We start from the raw sequence: 22,445 nt of genomic DNA, 5'->3' as shown, positions 1-22,445 counted from the left end.
AAATGGCCAGAACAAGCAGCAAACCTGAAGATTGTGAGCAGTTTGGAATTTAGCAGAGGAGGACAAAAGGATTGATTAAGAAGGGGGAAATAGAGTATGAGAGTAAGCTAGCAGAGAACATAAAAACTGAATGTAAAAGCTTCTATAGATATGTGTAGAGAAAAAGATTAGTGAAGACAAATGTGGGTCCCTTACAGTCAGAAACGGGGGAATTTATAATGGGGAACAAAGAAATGGCAGACCAATTAAATACATACTTTGGTTCTGTCTTCACAATGGACGATACAAATTACCTGCCAGAAATGTTGGGGAACATAGGGTCAAATGAGAAGGAGGAACTGTATGAAATCTGTATTAGTAGGGAATGTTTGGGAAATTGATGGGATTGAAGGCCGATAAATCCCCAAGGCCAGATAATCTACATCCCAGAGTACTTAAGGAGGTCGCCCTTGAAATAGCAGATGCATTTCTGGTCTTTTTTCAAAATTCTGTAGACTCTGGAACAGTTCCAATGGATTGGACGGTAGTTAATGTAACTCCACTATTTAAAAAAAGAGGCAGAAAGAAAACAGCGAATTATATACCGGTTAGCCTGACATCAGTCGTGGGGAAAATGCTGGAGTCCAGTATAAAAGATGTAATAGCAGAGTGCAATAATAACTCGTCTCCACTCCTAGTATTTCTAAATCCCACACATTCACTATAATGTGAACAATTATTTCCTGTTGTGTCTCTCTCAGATTTGTAAACTTCACTGTATTGGAGTGAGGTGACATCTACTGGCGGGAAGCAAGAACTGCAATCAAGCAGCAGAAACTCCACAGTCTGTCAGGGTTAAAGAAACATTGCAATGTGAGGATACAGCGAAGTGGTTTGATTGGGTAGATGGAGACATGATTCCACTTGTGGTGGTGTCTGAAGCAAAGGCCAGAAATACAAAATTGTCATTAATAAAAGAAATGAGGAATTCATGAAAAATGTAGTGACATAGTGAATGGTTAGAATGTGGATAGAATAGAAAGTGAGATTGGATGGACAGAAGCAGTCTGAAAGGATGGCTGAAACAAAAGGTGAGTGCCCTGAAACGTTAACTGTGTTTCTCTCAGCACAGATGCTGCCAGAGCTGCTGAACATTTCCAGCACTTTCTGTTTTTATTTCAGCATTTGCAGGATGTTGATTTGATCTGAAAAAAAATGGATGATTGGCTGGGAGGTTCCAGTGAAATTCCACAGCAGCTAATAAAGCCTGACCTGTCCGTGGCTCGTTGGTCTAGGGGTATGATTCTCGCTTTGGGAGTATGGTTAATTAACATGAGAGAGATCCCGGGTTCAAGTCCCAGACGAGCCCTGGTCCACTGGCATTTTTAGATTAAGGTTATCTATTGGTTTCAGCCTTGCAGAAGGCGGAATTGACTTCCATGGGGAACTGCCTTGAGGACAAGACAACTGGATTAAAAGAGCTTGTTGACAAAATTGTAATTAACTAAATGGACAGATAGCCAAGTGGGAATATAAAGTTGTTGCTGGAATTGTGACCTGACTCCAAAAACAACAGGACTGGGTTCTGGACTGGAATGGAATGGAATTCTTCAGTGTTTCTGTTGTTTGGCTTGCATTGAGTCATCGATTTTCTTGTTTTTCACTTTGTCGATGCCTTTGAATAATTGTGGATCCTTCTTCAGAGTGTCTTCTTTCACTAGGTAGTTCTGACCTCCGATGATGTTGATTGTTATCAGCTTCAATTCGCTGATAGTTTTGGAAGTGAGCAGATTTCCTTTGCTTGAGTCTACAACATGGAACTCAGTCTGACATGTGGACCCATGGGAGGATTTGAATGCCACCCCTGCATTGGAGTTGCATCCATCCAATAAGATACCGAGTAGAAGTGACAGTTCTGTCAGTCGAATATGAGACTTTTAATGGCAGGGTTGTGAGTTTGAGTGCCATTCTGTTTTTCCCTTTTGTAAGGCTTCATGAGCAGAGAGTACAGGGAGTGTTTGAAATGAGCAAGTCTCGCTTTGATTCAGGACTCTTACCTCTCAGCAGCATCTCACTATGAAAGATTGAATTTGATCTCATTTAATTCTCAGCTCGGGGTCTGTGCGGATCAGTGGCACTTCTGGCTGTCTCCCGCTTCACAATCCATCAGTACTGAGAAAGCAATGGGGAATATTACTCACATGTTGTGTTCTTTAATTTTTTGGAAAACTTGAATTGTATTTTCTTCCAAAACAAGGACACCAAGCTGCTGTTAATGTAGGGCTGAAATAGCTCAGTTGGGAGAGCGTTAGACTAAAGGTCCCTGGTTCAATCCCGGGTTTCAGCAATTTTGCTTCCTTATGCGTCCCTTGCCTTGGTTCTGATTTTCCGGTTGCGCAATTTACTGTGAAATTATTTACCAAGCACAAGTGGATTGAATTTGAGAAACAACACAGAGTCATTTACAGCACAGAAGGTGGTCGTTTGGCCTATCACGTCCATGCTGGCTCTCCCCGGAGCAATCTAGTCAGTTCCACTCACCAGCTCGATCCCTTTCCTCCTGCAAGTTTCTTTTCTTCAAGTATCCATCCAATTTCCTTTTCAAATCATTGATTGTCTCTGCTTCCACCACACTCGTGGGCCAAGACATTACCACCCACCGCATAAAAAATTCCACCTCATCAAGGATGGGAAATACTTATATCTTCTATATTTGCTTATTCTCTCTTTCTATGAGAATAGACTGACAGTCAACATGAAAGGAAACCCAAAACTCTTCGAGCAGCATGTAAATGATAAGTGGGTAGTAAGAGGTTGAGTCGGGACTATGAGGGACAAAAAGGATAATATAAGCTTAGAGGTGCAGGGCAATGTTAATCTACTTAATGAGTACTTTGTATCAGTGATCACTAAGGAAGTGGAATTTGACAAAATATCAGTTGAAGTGAAGAAAGTAGAGGCAATGGAGAGAGTACAAATTAGGAGAGGGAGGTACTAAAAAGGCTGGCTGTGCTTAGGGAAGATAAATCACCTGGTCCGGATGGCTCACATCCCAGGTTGCGAAAGGAAATGCGGATGCAGATAACGGAAGGGCTTGCTATAATCTTCCAATCTTCCCTGGATACGGGGGAGGTGCCAGAGGATTAAACAGTGGCAAATGCGACACCCTTATTCAAGAAAGGGTGTAAGGACAGTCCGGGTAACTACAGGCTAGTTAGATTAACAGCAGCGGTGGGTAAGGTTTTAGAAAGAATAATCAGGGTAAAAAATCAACAGTCACTTGGAGAGGTTAGAGTTAATTAAGGAGAGTGAGCATGGATTTATAAATGGGAGTTCATGCTTGACTAATCTAACTGCATTTTTTGATAAACTAACAGAGCAGGTTGATGAAGGGAATGCAGTGGATGTTGTTTATATGGATTTTAAGGAAGCGTTTGACAAGGTACCACATAAAAGGGCGGTTAACAAAATTGAGGTTCGTGGAAGAGGAGGGTCAGTGTCCAATTGGATAGAAAATTGGTTTAAGGACAGAAAACAGCGAGTCTTATGAAATGGTTCTTTGTCAGACTGGAGGATAGTCGACAGTGGTGTTCCCCAAGGGTCAGTGCTAGAACCACTGCTTTTTTTGCTCAAGGTAAGTGACTTGGATCTTGGAATACAGAGTAGAATCTCAAAATATGCCGATGACACCAAACCTGGAGGAGCGGCAAACAGTGAAGATGATATGAACTGCCTGCAACAGGACAGTGATAGGCTAGCAGAATGGGCAGACAGGTGGCAGATGGAATTTAATAGTGACAAGTGTGAGGTGATGTAAAGGAATAGGGAGAGGCAATATATACTTAATGGCACAGTTCAAAAGAGTGTTCTGGAATAGAGGGACTTGGGGTTCATGTGCATCAATCTTTGAAGGAGGCAAGTCATATTGCGAGAGTGGTTCGCAAAGCATATGGGATCTTGGGCTTTATAAATAGAGGCATTGAGTACAAAAGCAGGAAAGTTATGCTGAACCATTATAAAACTCTGGTTAGGCCCCAATTGGAGTGTTGCTTCCATTTCTGCTCAGCAGACTTTAGAAAGAATGTGAGGGTCCTTGAGAGGACGCAGAGGCGATTTACCAGAACGGATCCAGGGATGGGGGATTTTAGTTACAAGGTTAGGTTGGAAAAGCTAGGATTATTCTGCCTTTCTCAAAGGAGATTGAGTGGAGAATTGATAGAGGTGTATAACACCTCTAGAGAACAGGCCATCCTGGACTGGGTATTGTGTAATGAGAAAGGATTAGTTAACAATCTTGTTGTGTGGGGTCCCTTGGGGAAGTACGCCCATAATATGATACAATTCTTCATTAAGATGGAGAGTGAGAGAGTTGATTCCGAGACTCGGGTCCTGAATCTAAACAAAGAAAACTATGAAGGTATGAGGCGGGAGTTGGCTATGATAGATTGGGGAACGTTACTTAAAGGGTTGACAGTGGATAGGCAATGGCCTAAAGAGCGCATGGATGAATTACAACAATTGTTCATTCCTGTCTGTGCAAAAGTAAAACAGGAAGGGTGGCTCAACTGTGGCTTACAAAAGAAATTAAGGAAAGTATTAGATCCAAGGAGGAGAAATATAAAATGGCCAGAACAAGCAGCAAACCTGAAGATTGTGAGCAGTTTGGAATTTAGCAGAGGAGGACAAAAGGATTGATTAAGAAGGGGGAAATAGAGTATGAGAGTAAGCTAGCAGAGAACATAAAAACTGACTGTAAAAGCTTCTATAGATATGTGTAGAGAAAAAGATTAGTGAAGACAAATGTGGGCCCCTTACAGTCAGAAACGGGGGAATTTATAATGGGGAACAAAGAAATGGCAGACCAATTAAATACATACTTTGGATCTGTCTTCACAAAGGAGGATACAAATTATCTCCCAGAAATGTTGGGGAACATAGGGTCTAGTGAGAAGGAGGAACTGTATGAAATCAGTATTAGTAGGGAATGTTTGGGAAATTGATGGGATTGAAGGCCGATAAATCCCCAGGGCCTGATAATCTACATCCCAGAGTACTTAAGGAGGTGGCCCTTGAAATCGCAGATGCATTTCTGGTCTTTTTTCAAAATTCTGTAGACTCTGGAACAGTTCAAATGGATTGGACGGTAGTTAATGTAACTCCACTATTTCAAAAAAGAGGCAGAAAGAAAACAGCGAATTATATACCGGTTAGCCTGACATCAGTCGTGGGGAAAATGCTGGAGTCCATTATAAAAGATGTAATAGCAGAGTGCAATAATAACTCGTCTCCACTCCGAGTATTTCTAAATCCCACACATTCACGATAATGTGAACAATTATTTCCTGTTGAGTCTCGCTCAGATTTGGAAACTTCACTGTATTGGAGTGAGGTGACATCTACTGGCGGGAAGCAAGAACTGCAATCAAGCAGCAGAAACTCCACAGTCTGTCAGGGTTAAAGAAACATTGCAATGTGAGGAAACAGCGAAGTGGTTTGATTGGGTAGATGGAGACATGATTCCACTTGTGGTGGTGTCTGAAGCAAAGGCCAGAAATACAAAATTGTCATTAATAAAAGAAATGAGGAATTCATGAAAAATGTAGTAACGTAGTGAATGGTTAGAATGTGGATAGAATAGAAAGTGAGATTGGATGGACAGAAGCAGTCTGAAAGGATGGCTGAAACAAAAGGTGAGTGCCCTGAAACGTTAACTGTGTTTCTCTCAGCACAGATGCTGCCAGAGCTGCTGAACATTTCCAGCACTTTCTGTTTTTATTTCAGCATTTGCAGGATGTTGATTTGATCTGAAATAAAATGGATGATTGGCTGGGAGGTTCCAGTGAAATTCCACAGCAGCTAATAAAGCGTAACCGGTCAGTGGCTCGTTGGTCTAGGGGTATGATTCTCGCTTTGGGAGTATGGTTAATTAACATGAGAAAGATCCCGGGTTCAAGTCCCAGACGAGCCCTGGTCCACTGGCATTTTTAGATTAAGGTTATCTATTGGTTTCAGCCTTGCAGAAGGCGGAATTGACTTCCATGGGGAGCTGCCTTGAGGACAAAACAACTGGATTCAAGGAGATTGTTGACAAAATTGTAATTAACTAAATGGACAGATAGCCAAGTGGGAACATAAAGTTGTTGCTGGAATTGTGACCTGACTCCAAAAACAACTGGACTGGAATGGAATGGAATTCTTCAGTGTTTCTGTTGTTTGACTTGCATTGAGTCATCGATTTTCTTGTTTTTCACTTTGTCGATGCCTTTGAATAATTGTGGATCCTTCTTCAGGGTGTCTTCTTTCACCAGGTAGTTCTGACCTCCGATGATGTTGATTGTAATCAGCTTCAATTCGCTGATAGTTTTGGAAGTGAGCAGATTTCCTTTGCTTGAGTCTACAACATGGAACTCAGTCTGACATGTGGACCCATGGGAGGATTTGAATGCCACCCCTGCATTGGAGTTGCATCCATCCAATAAGATACCGAGTAGAAGTGACAGTTCTGTCAGTCGAATATGAGACTTTTAATGGCAGGGTTGTGAGTTTGAGTGCCATTCTGTTTTTCCCTTTTGTAAGGCTTCATGAGCAGAGAGTACAGGGAGTGTTTGAAATGAGCAAGTCTCGCTTTGATTCAGGACTCTTACCTCTCAGCAGCATCTCACTATGAAAGATTGAATTTGATCTCATTTCATTCTCAGCACGGGGTCTGTGCGGATCAGTGGCACTTCTGGCTGTCTCCCGCTTCACAATCCATCAGTACTGAGAAAGCAATGGGGAATATTACTCACATGTTGTGTTCTTTAATTTTTTGGAAAACTTGAATGTATGTATTTTCTTCCAAAACAAGGACACCAAGCTGCTGTTAATGTAGGGCTGAAATAGCTCAGTTGGGAGAGCGTTAGACTAAAGGCCCCTGGTTCAATCCCGGGTTTCAGCAATTTTGCTTCCTTATGCGTCCCTTGCCTTGGTTCTGATTTTCCGGTTGCGCAATTTACTGTGAAATTATTTACCAAGCACAAGTGGATTGAATTTGAGAAACAACACAGAGTTATTTACAGCACAGAAGGTGGTCGTTTGGCCTATCACGTCCATGCTGGCTCTCCCCGGAGCAATCTAGTCAGTTCCACTCACCAGCTCGATCCCTTTCCTCCTGCAAGTTTCTTTTCTTCAAGTATCCATCCAATTTCCTTTTCAAATCATTGATTGTCTCTGCTTCCACCACACTCGTGGGCCAAGACATTACCACACACCGCATAAAAAATTCCACCCCATCAAGGATGGGAAATACTTATATCTTCTATATTTGCTTATTCTCTCTTTCTATGAGAATAGACTGACAGTCAACATGAAAGGAAACCCAAAACTCTTCGAGCAGCATGTAAATGATAAGTGGGTAGTAAGAGGTTGAGTCGGGACTATGAGGGACAAAAAGGATAATATAAGCTTAGAGGTGCAGGGCAATGTTAATCTACTTAATGAGTACTTTGTATCAGTGATCACTAAGGAAGTGGAATTTGACAAAATATCAGTTGAAGTGAAGAAAGTAGAGGCAATGGAGAGAGTACAAATTAGGAGAGGGAGGTACTAAAAAGGCTGGCTGTGCTTAGGGAAGATAAATCACCTGGTCCGGATGGCTCACATCCCAGGTTACGAAAGGAAATGCGGATGCAGATAACGGAAGGGCTTGCTATAATCTTCCAATCTTCCCTGGATACGGGGGAGGTGCCAGAGGATTAAACAGTGGCAAATGCGACACCCTTATTCAAGAAAGGGTGTAAGGACAGTCCGGGTAACTACAGGCTAGTTAGATTAACAGCAGCGGTGGGTAAGGTTTTAGAAAGAATAATCAGGGTAAAAAATCAACAGTCACTTGGAGAGGTTCGAGTTAATTAAGGAGATTGAGCATGGATTTATAAATGGGGGTTCATGCTTGACTAATCTAACTGCATTTTTTGATAAACTAACAGAGCAGGTTGATGAAGGGAATGCAGTGGATGTTGTTTATATGGATTTTAAGGAAGCGTTTGACAAGGTACCACATAAAAGGGCGGTTAACAAAATTGAGGTTCGTGGAAGCGGAGGGTCAGTGTCCAATTGGATAGAAAATTGGTTTCAGGACAGAAAACAGCGAGTCTTATGAAATGGTTCTTTGTCAGACTGGCGGATAGTCGACAGTGGTGTTCCCCAAGGGTCAGTGCTAGAACCACTGCTTTTTTTGCTCAAGTTAAGTGACTTGGATCTTGGAATACAGAGTAGAATCTCAAAATATGCCGATGACACCAAACCTGGAGGAGCGGCAAACAGTGAAGATGATATGAACTGCCTGCAACAGGACAGTGATAGGCTAGCAGAATGGGCAGACAGGTGGCAGATGGAATTTAATAGTGACAAGTGTGAGGTGATGTATTTTGGCATAAGGAATAGGGAGAGGCAATATATACTTCATGGCACAGTTCTAAAGAGTGTTCTGGAATAGAGGGACTTGGGGTTCATGTGCATCAATCTTTGAAGGAGGCAAGTCATATTGCGAGAGTGGTTCGCAAAGCATATGGGATCTTGGGCTTTATAAATAGAGGCATTGAGTACAAAAGCAGGGAAGTTATGCTGAACCATTATAAAACTCTGGTTAGGCCCCAATTGGAGTGTTGCTTCCAGTTCTGCTCAGCAGACTTTAGAAAGAATGTGAGGGTCCTTGAGAGGACGCAGAGGCGATTTACCAGAATGGATCCAGGGATGGGGGATTTTAGTTAAAAGGTTAGGTTGGAAAAGCTAGGATTATTCTGCCTTTCTCAAAGGAGATTGAGTGGAGAATTGATAGAGGTGTATAACACCTCTAGAGAACAACCCATTCCTGGACTGGGTATTGTGTAATGAGAAAGGATTAGTTAACAATCTTGTTGTGTGGGGTCCCTTGGGGAAGTGCGCCCATAATATGATAAAATTCTTCATTATGATGGAGAGTGAGAGAGTTGATTCCGAGACTCGGGTCCTGAATCTAAACAAAGAAAACTATGAAGGTATGAGGCGGGAGTTGGCTATGATAGATTGGGGAACGTTACTTAAAGGGTTGACAGTGGATAGGCAATGGCTAGCATTTAAAGAGCGCATGGATGAATTACAACAATTGTTCATTCCTGTCTGTGCAAAAGTAAAACAGGAAGGGTGGCTCAACTGTGGCTTACAAAAGAAATTAAGGAAAGTATTAGATCCAAGGAGGAGAAATATAAAATGGCCAGAACAAGCAGCAAACCTGAAGATTGTGAGCAGTTTGGAATTTAGCAGAGGAGGACAAAAGGATTGATTAAGAAGGGGGAAATAGAGTATGAGAGTAAGCTAGCAGAGAACATAAAAACTGACTGTAAAAGCTTCTATAGATATGTGTAGAGAAAAAGATTAGTGAAGACAAATGTGGGCCCCTTACAGTCAGAAACGGGGGAATTTATAATGGGGAACGAAGAAATGGCAGACCAATTAAATACATACTTTGGATCTGTCTTCACAAAGGAGGATACAAATTATCTCCCAGAAATGTTGGGGAACATAGGGTCTAGTGAGAAGGAGGAACTGTATGAAATCAGTATTAGTAGGGAATGTTTGGGAAATTAATGGGATTGAAGGCCGATAAATCCCCAGGGCCTGATAATCTACATCCCAGAGTACTTAAGGAGGTGGCCCTTGAAATAGCAGATGCATTTCTGGTCTTTTTTCAAAATTCTGTAGACTCTGGAACAGTTCAAATGGATTGGACGGTAGTTAATGTAACTCCACTATTTAAAAAAAGAGGCAGAAAGAAAACAGCGAATTATATACCGGTTAGCCTGACATCAGTCGTGGGGAAAATGCTGGAGTCCATTATAAAAGATGTAATAGCAGAGTGCAATAATAACTCGTCTCCACTCCTAGTATTTCTAAATCCCACACATTCACTATAATCTGAACAATTATTTCCTGTTGAGTCTCACTCAGATTTGTAAACTTCACTGTATTGGAGTGAGGTGACATCTACTGGCGGGAAGCAAGAACTGCAATCAAGCAGCAGAAACTCCACAGTCTGTCAGGGTTAAAGAAACATTGCAATGTGAGGAAACAGCGAAGTGGTTTGATTGGGTAGATGGAGACATGATTCCACTTGTGGTGGTGTCTGAAGCAAAGGCCAGAAATACAAAATTGTCATTAATAAAATAAATGAGGAATTCATGAAAAATGTAGTAACGGAGTGAATGGTTAGAATGTGGACAGAATAGAAAGTGAGATTGGATGGACAGAAGCAGTCTGAAAGGATGGCTGAAACAAAAGGTGAGTGCCCTGAAACGTTAACTGTGTTTCCCGCAGCACAGATGCTGCCAGAGCTGCTGAACATTTCCAGCACTTTCTGTTTTTATTTCAGCATTTGCAGGATGTTGCTTTGATCTGAAAAAAAATGGATGATTGGTTGTGGGGTTCCAGTGAAATTCCACAGCAGCTAATAAAGCGTGACCTGTCACTGACTCGTTGGTCTAGGGGTATGATTCTCGCTTTGGGAGTATGGTTAATTAACATACGAGAGATCCTGGGTACAAGTCCCGGACGAGCCCTGGTCTACTGGCATTTTTAGATTAAGGTTATCTATTGGTTTCAGCTTTGCAGAAGGTGGAATTGACTTCCATGCGGAGCTGGCTTGAGGACAAGACAACTGGATTCAAAGAGCTTGTTGACAAAATTGTAATTAACTAAATGCACAGATAGCCAAGTGGGAATATAAAGTTGTTGCTGCATTTGTGACCTGACTCCAAAAACAACAGGACTGGAATGGAATGGAATTCTTCAGTGTTTCTGTTGTTTGGCTTGCATTGACTCATCGATTTTCTTGTTTTTCACTTTGTCGATGCCTTTGAATAATTGTGAATCCTTCTTCAGGGTGTCTTCTTTCACCAGGTAGTTCTGACCTCCGATGATGTTGATTGTAATCAGCTTCAATTCGCTGATAGTTTTGGAAGTGAGCAGATTTCCTTTGCTTGAGTCTACAACATGGAACTCAGTCTGACATGTGGACCCATGGGAGGATTTGAATGCCACCCCTGCGTTGGAGTTGCATCCATCCAATAAGAGACCGAGTAGAAGTGACAGTTCTGTCAGTCGAACATGAGACTTTTAATGGCAGGGTTGTGAGTTTGAGTGCCATTCTGTTTTTCCCTTTTTTAAGGCTTCATGAGCAGAGAGTACAGGGAGTGTTTGAAATGAGCAAGTCTCGCTTTGATTCAGGACTCTTACCTCTCAGCAGCATCTCACTATGAAAGATTGAATTTGATCTCATTTCATTCTCAGCTCGGGGTCTGTGCGGCTCAGTGGCACTTCTGGCTGTCTCCCGCTTCACAATCCATCAGTACTGAGAAAGCAATGGGGAATATTACTCACATGTTGTGTTCTTTAATTTTTTGGAAAACTTGAATGTATGTATTTTCTTCCAAAACAAGGACACCAAGCTACTGTAAACTAGGGCTGAAATAGCTCAGTTGGGAGAGCGTTGGACTGAAAATCTAAAGGTCCCTGGTTCAATGCTGGGTTTCAGCAATTTTGCTTCCTTATGCGTCCCTTGCCTTGGTTCTGATTTTCCGGCTGCACAATTTACTGTGAAATTATTTACCAAGCACCGGTGGATTGAATTTGAGAAACAACACTGAGTCATTTGCAGCACAGAAGGTGGTCGTTTGGCCTATCACGTCCATGCTGGCTCTCCCCGGAGCAATCTAGTCAGTTCCACTCACCAGCTCGATCCCTTTCCTCCTGCAAGTTTCTTTCCTTCAAGTATCCATCCAATTTCCTTTTCAAATCATTGATTGTCTCTGCTTCCACCACACTCGTGGGCCAAGACATTACTACCCACAGCATAAAAAATTCCACCTCATCAAGGATGGGAAATACTTATATCTTCTATATTTGCTTATTCTCTTTTTCTATGAGAATAGACTGACAGTCAACATGAAAGGAAACCCAAAAATCTTCGAGCAGCATGTAAATGATAAGTGGGTAGTAAGAGGTTGAGTCGGGCCTATTAGGGACAAAAAGGTGCAGGGCAATGTTAATCTACTTAATGAGTACTTTGTATCAGTGATCACTAAGGAAGTGGAATTTGACAAAATATCAGTTGAAGTGAAGAAAGTAGAGGCAATGGAGAGAGTACAAATTAGGAGAGGGAGGTACTAAAAAGGCTGGCTGTGCTTAGGGAAGATAAATCACCTGGTCCGGATGGCTCACATCCCAGGTTGCGAAAGGAAATGCGGATGCAGATAACGGAATGGCTTGCTATAATCTTCCAATCTTCCCTGGATACGGGGGAGGTGCCAGAGGATTAAACAGCGGCAAATGCGACACCCTTATTCAAGAAAGGGTGTAAGGACAGTCCGGGTAACTACAGGCTAGTTAGATTAACAGCAGCGGTGGGTAAGGTTTTAGAAAGAATAATCAGGGTAAAAAATCAACAGTCACTTGGAGAGGTTCGAGTTAATTAAGGAGAGTGAGCATGGATTTATAAATGGGAGTTCATGCTTGACTGATCTAACTGCATTTTTTGATGAACTAACAGAGCAGGTTGATGAAGGGAATGCAGTGGATGTTGTTTATATGGATTTTAAGGAAGCGTTTGACAAGGTACCACATAAAAGGGCGGTTAACAAAATTGAGGTTCGTGGAATGGAAGGGTCAGTGTCCAATTGGATAGAAAATTGGTTTAAGGACAGAAAACAGCGAGTCTTATTAAATGGTTCTTTGTCAGACTGGAGGATAGTCGACAGTGGTGTTCCCCAAGGGTCAGTGCTAGAACCACTGCTTTTTTTGCTCAAGGTAAGTGACTTGGATCTTGGAATACAGAGTAGAATCTCAAAATATGCCGATGACACCAAACCTGGAGGAGCGGCAAACAGTGAAGATGATATGAACTGCCTGCAACAGGACAGTGAAAGGCTAGCAGAATGGGCAGACAGGTGGCAGATGGAATTTAATAGTGACAAGTGTGAGGTGATGTATTTTGGCATAAGGAATAGGGAGAGGCAATATATACTTAATGGCACAGTTCTAAAGAGTGTGTTGGAATAGAGGGACTTGGGGTTCATGTGCATCAATCTTTGAAGGAGGCAAGTCATATTGCGAGAGTGGTTCGCAAAGCATATGGGATCTTGGGCTTTATAAATAGAGGCATTGAGTACAAAAGCAGGGAAGTTATGCTGAACCATTATAAAACTCTGGTTAGGCCCCAATTGGAGTGTTGCTTCCAGTTCTGCTCAGCAGACTTTAGAAAGTATGTGAGGGTCCTTGAGAGGACGCAGAGGCGCTTTACCAGAATGGATCCAGGGATGGGGGATTTTAGTTAAAAGGTTAGGTTGGAAAAGCTAGGATTATTCTGCCTTTCTCAAAGGAGATTGAGTGGAGAATTGATAGAGGTGTATAACACCTCTAGAGAACAGGCCATCCTGGACTGGGTATTGTGTAATGAGAAAGGATTAGTTAACAATCTTGTTGTGTGGGGTCCCTTGGGGAAGTGCGCCCATAATATGATAAAATTCTTCATTAAGATGGAGAGTGAGAGATTTGATTCCGAGACTCGGGTCCTGAATCCAAACAAAGAAAACTATGAAGGTATGAGGCGGGAGTTGGCTATGATAGATTGGGGAACGTTACTTAGAGGGTTGACAGTGGATAGGCAATGGCTAGCATTTAAAGAGCGCATGGATGAATTACAACAATTGTTCATTCCTGTCTGTGCAAAAGTAAAACAGGAAGGGTGGCTCAACTGTGGCTTACAAAAGAAATTAAGGAAAGTATTAGATCCAAGGAGGAGAAATATAAAATGGCCAGAACAAGCAGCAAACCTGAAGATTGTGAGCAGTTTGGAATTTAGCAGAGGAGGACAAAAGGATTGATTAAGAAGGGGGAAATAGAGTATGAGAGTAAGCTAGCAGAGAACATAAAAACTGACTGTAAAAGCTTCTATAGATATGTGTAGAGAAAAAGATTAGTGAAGACAAATGTGGGCCCCTTACAGTCAGAAACGGGGGAATTTATAATGGGGAACAAAGAAATGGCAGACCAATTGAATACATACTTTGGATCTGTCTTCACAAAGGAGGATACAAATTATCTCCCAGAAATGTTGGGGAACATAGGGTCTAGTGAGAAGGAGGAACTGTATGAAATCAGTATTAGTAGGGAATGTTTGGGAAATTGATGGGATTGAAGGCCAATAAATCCCCAGGGCCTGATAATCTACATCCCAGAGTACTTAAGGAAGTGGCCCTTGAAATAGCAGATGCATTTCTGGTCTTTTTTCAAAATTCTATCGACTCTGGAACAGTTCCAATGGATTGGACGGTAGTTAATGTAACTCCACTATTTAAAAAAAGAGGCAGAAAGAAAACAGCAAATTATATACCAGTTAGCGAGGCCTGGACAACGTATGCCAGCCAAGAGCGACGTCTCAATTCATTCCATCTTCGCTGCCTTCGGAGAATACTTGGCATCAGGTGGCATGACTATATCTCCAACACAGAAGTCCTTGAAGTGGCCAACACCCCCAGCTTATACACACTACTGAGTCAGCGGCGCTTGAGATGGCTTGGCCAAGTGAGCCGCATGGAAGATGGCAGGATCCCCAAAGACACATTGTACAGCGAGCTCGCCACTGGTATCAGACCCACCGGCCGTCCATGTCTCCGCTATAAAGACGTCTGCAAACGCGACATGGAATCGTGTGACATTGATCACAAGTCGTGGGAGTCAGTTGCCAGCATTCGCCAGAGCTGGCGGGCAGCCATAAAGACAAGGCTAAATTGTGGCGAGTCGAAGAGACTTAGTAGTTGGCAGGAAAAAAGACAGAGGCGCAAGGGGAGAGCCAACTGTGCAACAGCCCCGACAAACAAATTTCTCTGCAGCACCTGTGGAAGAGCCAGTCATTCCAGAATTGGCCTTTATAGCCACTCCAGGCGCTGCTTCACAAACCACTGACCACCTCCAGGCGCGTATCCATTGTCTCTCGAGATAAGGGGGCCCAGAAGAAGCCTGACATCAGTCGTGGGGAAAATGCTGGAGTCCATTATAAAAGATGTTATAGCAGAGTGCAATAATAACTCGTCTCCACTCCTAGTATTTCTAAATCCCACACATTCACCATAATGTGAACAATTATTTCCTGTTGTGTCTCTCTCAGATTTGTAAACTTCACTGTATTGGAGTGAGGTGACATCCACTGGCGGGAAGCAAGAACTGCAATCAAGCAGCAGAAACTCCACAGTCTGTCAGGGTGAAAGAAACATTGCAATGTGAGGATACAGCGAAGTGGTTTGATTGGGTAGATGGAGACATGATTCCACTTGTGGTGGTGTCTGAAGCAAAGGTCAGAAATACAAAATTGTCATTAATAAAAGAAATGAGGAATTCATGAAAAATGTAGTAACGTAGTGAATGGTTAGAATGTGGATAGAATAGAAAGTGAGATTGGATGGACAGAAGCAGTCTGAAAGGATGGCTGAAACAAAAGGTGAGTGCCCTGAAACATTAACTGTGTTTCTCTCAGCACAGATGCTGCCAGAGCTGCTGAACATATCCAGCACTTTCTGTTTTTATATCAGCATTTGCAGGATGTTGCTTTGATCTGAAAAAAAATGGATGATTGGCTGGGGGGTTCCAGTGAAATTCCACAGCAGCTAATAAAGCCTGACCTGTCAGTGGCTCGTTGGTCTAGGGGTATGATTCTCGCTTCGGGAGTATGGTTAATTAACATGCAAGAGATCCTGGGTTCAAGGCCATGACGAGCTCTGGTCTGCTGGCATTTTTAGATTAAGGTTATCTATTGGTTTCAGCCTTGCAGAAGGTGGAATTGACTTCCAAACGGAGCTGGCTTGAGGACCAGACAACTGGATTCAAAGAGCTTGTCGACAAAATTGTAATTAACTAAATGTACAGATAGCCAAGTGGGCATATAAAGTTGTTGCTGGAATTGTGACCTGACTCCAAAAACAACAGGACTGGGTTCTGGACTGGAATGGAATGGAATTCTTCAGTGTTTCTGTTGTTTGGCTTGCATTGACTCATCGATTTTCTTGTTTTTCACTTTGTCGATGCCTTTGAATAATTGTGGATCCTTCTTCAGGGTGTCTTCTTTCACCAGGTAGTTCTGACCTCTGATGATGTTGATTGTAATCAGCTTCAATTCGCTGATAGCTTTGGAAGTGAGCAGATTTCCTTTGCTTGAGTCTACAACATGGAACTCAGTCTGACATGTGGACCCATGGGAGGATTTGAATGCCATCCCTGCGTTGGAGTTGCATCCATCCAATAAGAGACCGAGTAGAAGTGACAGTTCTGTCAGTCGAATATGAGACTTTTAATGGCAGGGTTGTGAGTTTGAGTGCCATTCTGTTTTTCCCTTTTTTAATGCATCATGAGCAGAGAGTACAGGGACTGTTTGAAATGAGCAAGTCTCGCTTTGATTCAGGACTCTTACCTCTCAGCAGCATCTCACTATGAAAGATTGAATTTGATCTCATTTCATTCTCAGCTCGGGGTCTGTGCGGCTCAGTGGCACTTCTGGATGTCTCCCGCTTCACAATCCATCAGTACTGAGAAAGCAATGGGGAATATTACTCACATGTTGTGTTCTTTAATTTTTTGGTAAACTTGAATGTATGTATTTTCTTCCAAAACAAGGACAACAAGCCACTGTTAATGTAGGGCTGAAATAGCTCAGTTGGGAGAGCATTAAACTAAAGATCTGAAGGTTCCTCGTTCAATCCCGGGTTTCAGCAATTTTGCTTCCTTATGCGTTCCTTGCCTTGGTTCTGATTTTCCAGTTGCACAATTTACTTCGAAATTATTTCCCAAGCACCAGTGGATTGAATTTGAGAAACAACACAGAGTCATTTACAGTATAGAAGGTGGTCGTTTGGCCTATCACGTCCATGCTGGCTCTCCCCGGAGCAATCTGGTCAGTTCCACTCACCAGCTCGATCCCTTTCCTCCTGCAAGTTTCTTTCCTTCAAGTATCCATCTAATTTCCTTTTCAAATCATCGATTGTCTCTGCTTCCACCACACTCCCAAGTCGTTACCACCCACAACATAAGAAAGTTCCACCTCATCAAGGATGGGAAAAACATACATCTTCTATATTTGCTTATTCTCTATTTCTATGAGAATAGACTGGCAGTCAACATGAAAGGAAACCCAAAAATCTTCGAGCAGCATGTAAATGATAAGTGGGTAGTAAGAGTTTGAGTCGGGCCTATTAGGGACAAAAAGGATAATATAAGCTTAGAGGTGCAGGGCAATGTTAATCTACTTAATGAGTACTTTGTATCAGTGATCACTAAGGAAGTGGAATTTGACAAAATATCAGTCGAAGTGAAGAAAGTAGAGGCAATGGAGAGGGTACAAATTGAGAGAGGGAGGTTCTAAAAAGGCTGGCTGTGCTTAGGGTAGATAAATCACCTGGTCTGGATGGCTGGCATCCCAGGTTGCGAAAGGAAATGCGGATGCAGATAATGGAAGAGTTTGCCATAATCTTCCAATCTTCCCTGGATACCGGGGAGGTGCCAGGAGTAAACAGTGGCAAATGCGACGCCCTTATTCAAGAAAGGGTGTAAGGACAGTCCGGCTAACTACAGGCTAGTTAGATTAACAGCAGCGGTGGGTAAGGTTTTAGAAAGAATAATCAGGGTAAAAAATCAACAGTCACTTGGAGAGGTTTGAGTTAATTAAGTAGAGTGAGCATGGATTTATAAATGGGAGTTCATGCTTGACTAATCTAACTGCATTTTTTGATGAACTAACAGAGCAGCTTGATGAAGGGAATGCAGTGGATGTTGTTTATATGGATTTTAAGGAAGCGTTTGACAAGGTACCACATAAAAGTGGGGTTTACAAAATTGAGGTTCGTGGTATAGGAGGGTCAGTGTCCAATTGGATAGAAAATTGGTTTAAGGACAGAAAACAGGGAGTCTTATGAAATGATTCTTTGTCAGACTGGAGGATAGTCGACAGAGGTGTTCCCCAAGGGTCAGTGCTAGAACCACTGCTTTTTTTGCTAAAGATAAATGACTTGGATCTTGGAATATTGAGTAGAATCTCAAAATATCCCGATGACAACAAACTTGGAGGAGTGGCAAACAGTGAGGATGATATGAACTGCATGCAACAGGACAATGATAGGCTAGCAGAATGGGCAGACAGGTGGCAGATGGAATTTAATAGTGACAAGTGTGAGGTGATGTATTTTGGCATAAGGAATAGGGAGACGCAATATTTACTTAATGGCACAGTTCTAAATTGTGTGTTGGAATAGAGGGACTTGGGGTTCATGTGCATCAATCTTTGAAGGTGGCAAGACATATTGCGAGAGTGGTTAGCAAAGCATATGGGATCTTGGGCTTGAAAAAAAGAGGCATTGAGTACAAAGCAGGGAAGTTATACTGAACCATTGTCAAGCTCTGGTTAGGCCCCAGTTGGCGTGCTGCTTCCAGTTTTGCTTCCCACACTTAAGAAAGAATGTGAGCGTCCTTGAGAGGATGCAGAGGAAATTCACCAGAATGGATCCAGGGATGGAGGATTTTAGTTACAAGGTTAGGTTGGAAAAGCTAGGGTTGTTCTACCTGCATCAAAGGAGAGTGAGGGGAGAATTGATAGATGTGTTTTCGGCTATGACAGTTTAAAATAAATTGGCAAGGAAACATTGTTCCCGTTAACTATTGGTACAAGGACTAGGGGACACAGATTGAAGGTTTTGGACAGGAGATACAGGGGGAATGTGCGCAAGAACTTTTTTACACTGATTGGTGATGATCTGTAACTCGCTGCCCACGAGGGCGGTGGAAATGGAGACAATCGAGGATTACAAAAGGAATTTGAATGGGCACTTGAAGGAAATAATTTTACAGGGCTATGGGGACCGAGCAGACAAGTAATAACTCATCTCCACTCCTAGTATTTCTAAATCCCACACATTCACTATAATGTGAACAATTCTTTCCTGTTGTGTCTTTCTCAGATTTGCAAACTTCACTGTATTGGAGTGAAGTGACATCTACTGGCAAGAAACAAGAACTGCCGTGATGAGATCAGCCATGATTGTATTGAATGGCAGAGCAGGCTCGTGGGGCTTACTTGCCGACTCCGGCTCCTCGTTCTTATGTTCATAGAATCATACAGCACAGAAGGAGGCCATTCGGCCCCATTGTGCCTCTGCTGACTCTCTGACAAAAAGATGCAATTAGTCCAACCCCCTGCCTATTTCCCCATAATCCTGGAGAGTTTCACTTTGAAATATTTGTCCAATTCCTTTATGAAAGTTATAATTGAATCTGTTTCCACCACCCTGTCAGACAATTCATTCCAAATCCGAATCAGTTACTGGGTAAAAAGATCTCTCCTCACCTCCCCTTGACATTTTTGGCCAATTATTTTAAATCTGTGTCCTCTGGTTACTGACCCCCAGGACAGTGGAAACAGTTTCTCCCTCTCTACCCTATGAAAATCCTTCATGATTCTGAACACCTCTATTAAATCTTCCCTTAACCTTCTCTACTCTGAGGAGAACAATCCCAGCTTCACCAGCCTGTCCAGAGAACTGACACCCCTCATCTCTAGTATCATTCTAGTAAATCTCCTCTGAACTGTCTCAGAAGCTTTGATGTCCTTTCTAAAGCCTGGTGCCCAGAACTGGACACATTACTCGAGCTGAGATCGAGCCAGCGACGCCCACATCCCACGAACGAATAAAAAAGGCTCCCGAACCAGTCCCCAATTCTTAAGCATTTATCGATGCTCCCTGCCCAGTCCCCACATCTTATTCATTTAGAAACGCTCCCTGCCCAGTCTCCAACTCTTATTCAATTATAGACACTCCCTGCCCAGTCCCCAATTCTTATCCATTTACAGACGCTTCCTGACCAGTACCCAAATCTTATTCATTTAGAGACGCTCCCTGCCCAGTCCCCCAATTCTTATCCATTTGCAGACGCTCCCTGCTCAGTCCCCAATTCTTATCCATTTGCAGACGCTCCCTGACCAGTACCCAAATTTTATTCATTTAGAGACGCAACCTGCCCAGTCCCCAATTCTTAAGCATTTATCGACGCTCCCTGCCCAGTCCCCAAATCTTATTCATTTAGAAACGCTCCCTGCCCAGTCTCCAACTCTTATTCAATTATAGACACTCCCTGCCCAGTCCCCAATTCTTATCCATTTACAGACGCTTCCTGACCAGTACCCAATTCTTATCCATTTGCAGACGCTCCCTGCTCAGTCCCCAATTCTTATCCATTTGCAGACGCTCCCTGACCAGTTCCCAAATTTTATTCATTTAGAGACGCTCCCTGCCCAGTCCCCAATTCTTATCCATTTATAGACGCCGTTTCGGGAAGCCTCACCGGGAAAAGCTTCACCACCGCCATCTGCAGGGATACAGATGGGATTGTTCCATCTTATTGTGGCCCTGAGGCCCTGCTCCAGCTGTGTGAGCCCGCAAAGTCTTCTCGCACTTTGTGAATATCCCGCTCCAACTCCGAACCCGCAGCTCTTGCTGCTGATAAAGCTCTCTACCGCGCCTGCGCGCCCCGCTCCTGTCACAGATAGGGCGGATTCTAGGCCGCTGAGCATTCTGGGTATCACACCTGTCATTAATGCTCTTCTTTCAGCTGAAAGGTTTTATTACGTACATTTCATGACCTGGAATCGTCGTGACTGTTTTCTTTTGCACCTGTCAGTGCCTGGGAGGATCGAGTCAGCTTCACTTTGTCGCCATGAGTTTCTGGTGTGAGAAAGTGGTGTTTAACTCAGTATATTTCAGTTTTTGGTCTGTGACTGTGGGTATTATTCAGTACTTGTTTGTTTCTGCTATTGCTCTGTGAGTTTCACCACATATCTTTCAACAACTTGCATGTGAGCATCAGCTTTTGTCTATATCTATCAGTTTCTGAGAAGTGAGAAAGGGTTTGATTCTATCCCTATCAGTTTCTGTTACATGCATGTGTCTTTAATCTGCACCTCCTCTGAGTGTGTCTTCGTCTCTGTACTTGTAGGTGAATATGTGTTTTGCTTTGTATCTCTCAGTCTTTGAAGTGTGAGCCTGGGTTTGTACCTAATTTCCTTTGTACCTTGCAGTTGGGATATGAAAGAAAGATTTTTACACGTTACCTGCCAACTGCTGCTACGTGACTGTGGGTTTCACACTGTATCTGTCAATTTCTTGTCTGGTAATGCGACGTTTACAGTGTACCTGTCAGTTTCTTGTATGTGAGTGTTGATTTCACTCTGAAAAGAATCATAGATCATAGAATAGTTACAGAACAAAAGGAAGCCATTCAGCTCATTGTGCTTGTGCTGCTTCTATGCACGAGCAACTCAGCTCATGCCACAGACTCATGTATTCCATGAAAACATGCAATTTTTCCACTTCAGATAATTATCTTATACCATTTTGAAAGCCATGGTTGAATCAGCCTCCATCACACTCTCAAGCAGTGCATATCAGATCTTAACCACTCGCTGTGCAAAAGAAGTTTTTCCTCATGTTGCCTTTGGTTCTTTTGCCATTCACCTTAAATCGGTGTCCTCAGGTTACAGAGCCGTGAATAATATTCCCCATTGCTTTCTCAGCACTGATGGATTGTGAAGCAGGAGACAGCCAGAAGTCCCACTGAGCCGCACTGACCCCGAGCTGGGAATGAAATGAGATGAAGTTCAATCTTTCACAGCGAGATGCTGCAGAGAGATGAGTCCCGAATCAAAGTGAGACTTTGCACATACTTTTGCTGAATTTCATTTCAAACACTCCTTGTACTCTCTGCTAATGAAGCCTTAAAAAAGGGAAAAACAAAATGGCACTCAAACTCACCACCCTGAAATTAAAAGTTTAATGTTTGACTGACTGAACTGTCACTTCTACTCGGTCTCTTCTTGGATGGATGCAACTGTATTCTCCAACGCAGGGGTGGCATTCAAATCCTCCCATGGGTCCACATGTCAGACTGAGTTCCATGTTGTAGACTCAAGCAAAGGAAATCTGTTCAGTTCCAAAACTATCAGTGAGTTGAAGCTCATTACGATCATCATCATCAGAGGTCAGAACTACCTGGTGAAAGAAGACAATCTGAAGAAGGATCCACAATTATTCAAAGGCATCGACAAAGTGAAAAACAAGAAAATCGATGAGTCAATGCAAGCCAAACAACAGAAACACTGACGAATTCCATTCCATTCCAGTCCAGAACCCAGTCCTGTTGTTTTTGGAGTCAGGTCACAATTACTGCAACAACTTTATATTCCCACTTGGCTATCTGTACATTTAGCTAATCAAGCTCTTTGAATCCAGCTCTCTGGTCCTCAAGCAGGCTCCATATGGAAATCAATTCCGCCTTCTGCAAGGCTGAAACCAATCAATGACCTTAAACTAAAAATGACAAAGAAGAAGGACTTGTCCAGGATTTGAACCCAGGATCTCTCA

At 42.7% G+C, this 22,445-nt stretch overlaps 1 non-coding gene across 1 annotated transcript; it reads left to right on the top strand.

Annotated features, from left to right (window-relative positions):
• Positions 1–16,681: 16,681 nt before the first annotated feature.
• On the top strand, positions 16,682–16,754 carry trnaf-aaa (transfer RNA phenylalanine (anticodon AAA)). Its single transcript has one exon. It is a non-coding gene; the product is annotated as a tRNA-Phe (tRNA).
• Positions 16,755–22,445: the final 5,691 nt, after the last annotated feature.

Source organism: Heterodontus francisci, chromosome 28 (genome assembly GCF_036365525.1).
Source record: "Heterodontus francisci isolate sHetFra1 chromosome 28, sHetFra1.hap1, whole genome shotgun sequence".
NCBI classification, from domain to species: domain Eukaryota; kingdom Metazoa; phylum Chordata; class Chondrichthyes; order Heterodontiformes; family Heterodontidae; genus Heterodontus; species Heterodontus francisci.
The sequence above is the reverse complement of the archived record's forward strand: the minus strand, read 5'-3'. Positions and strand labels throughout refer to the sequence as shown.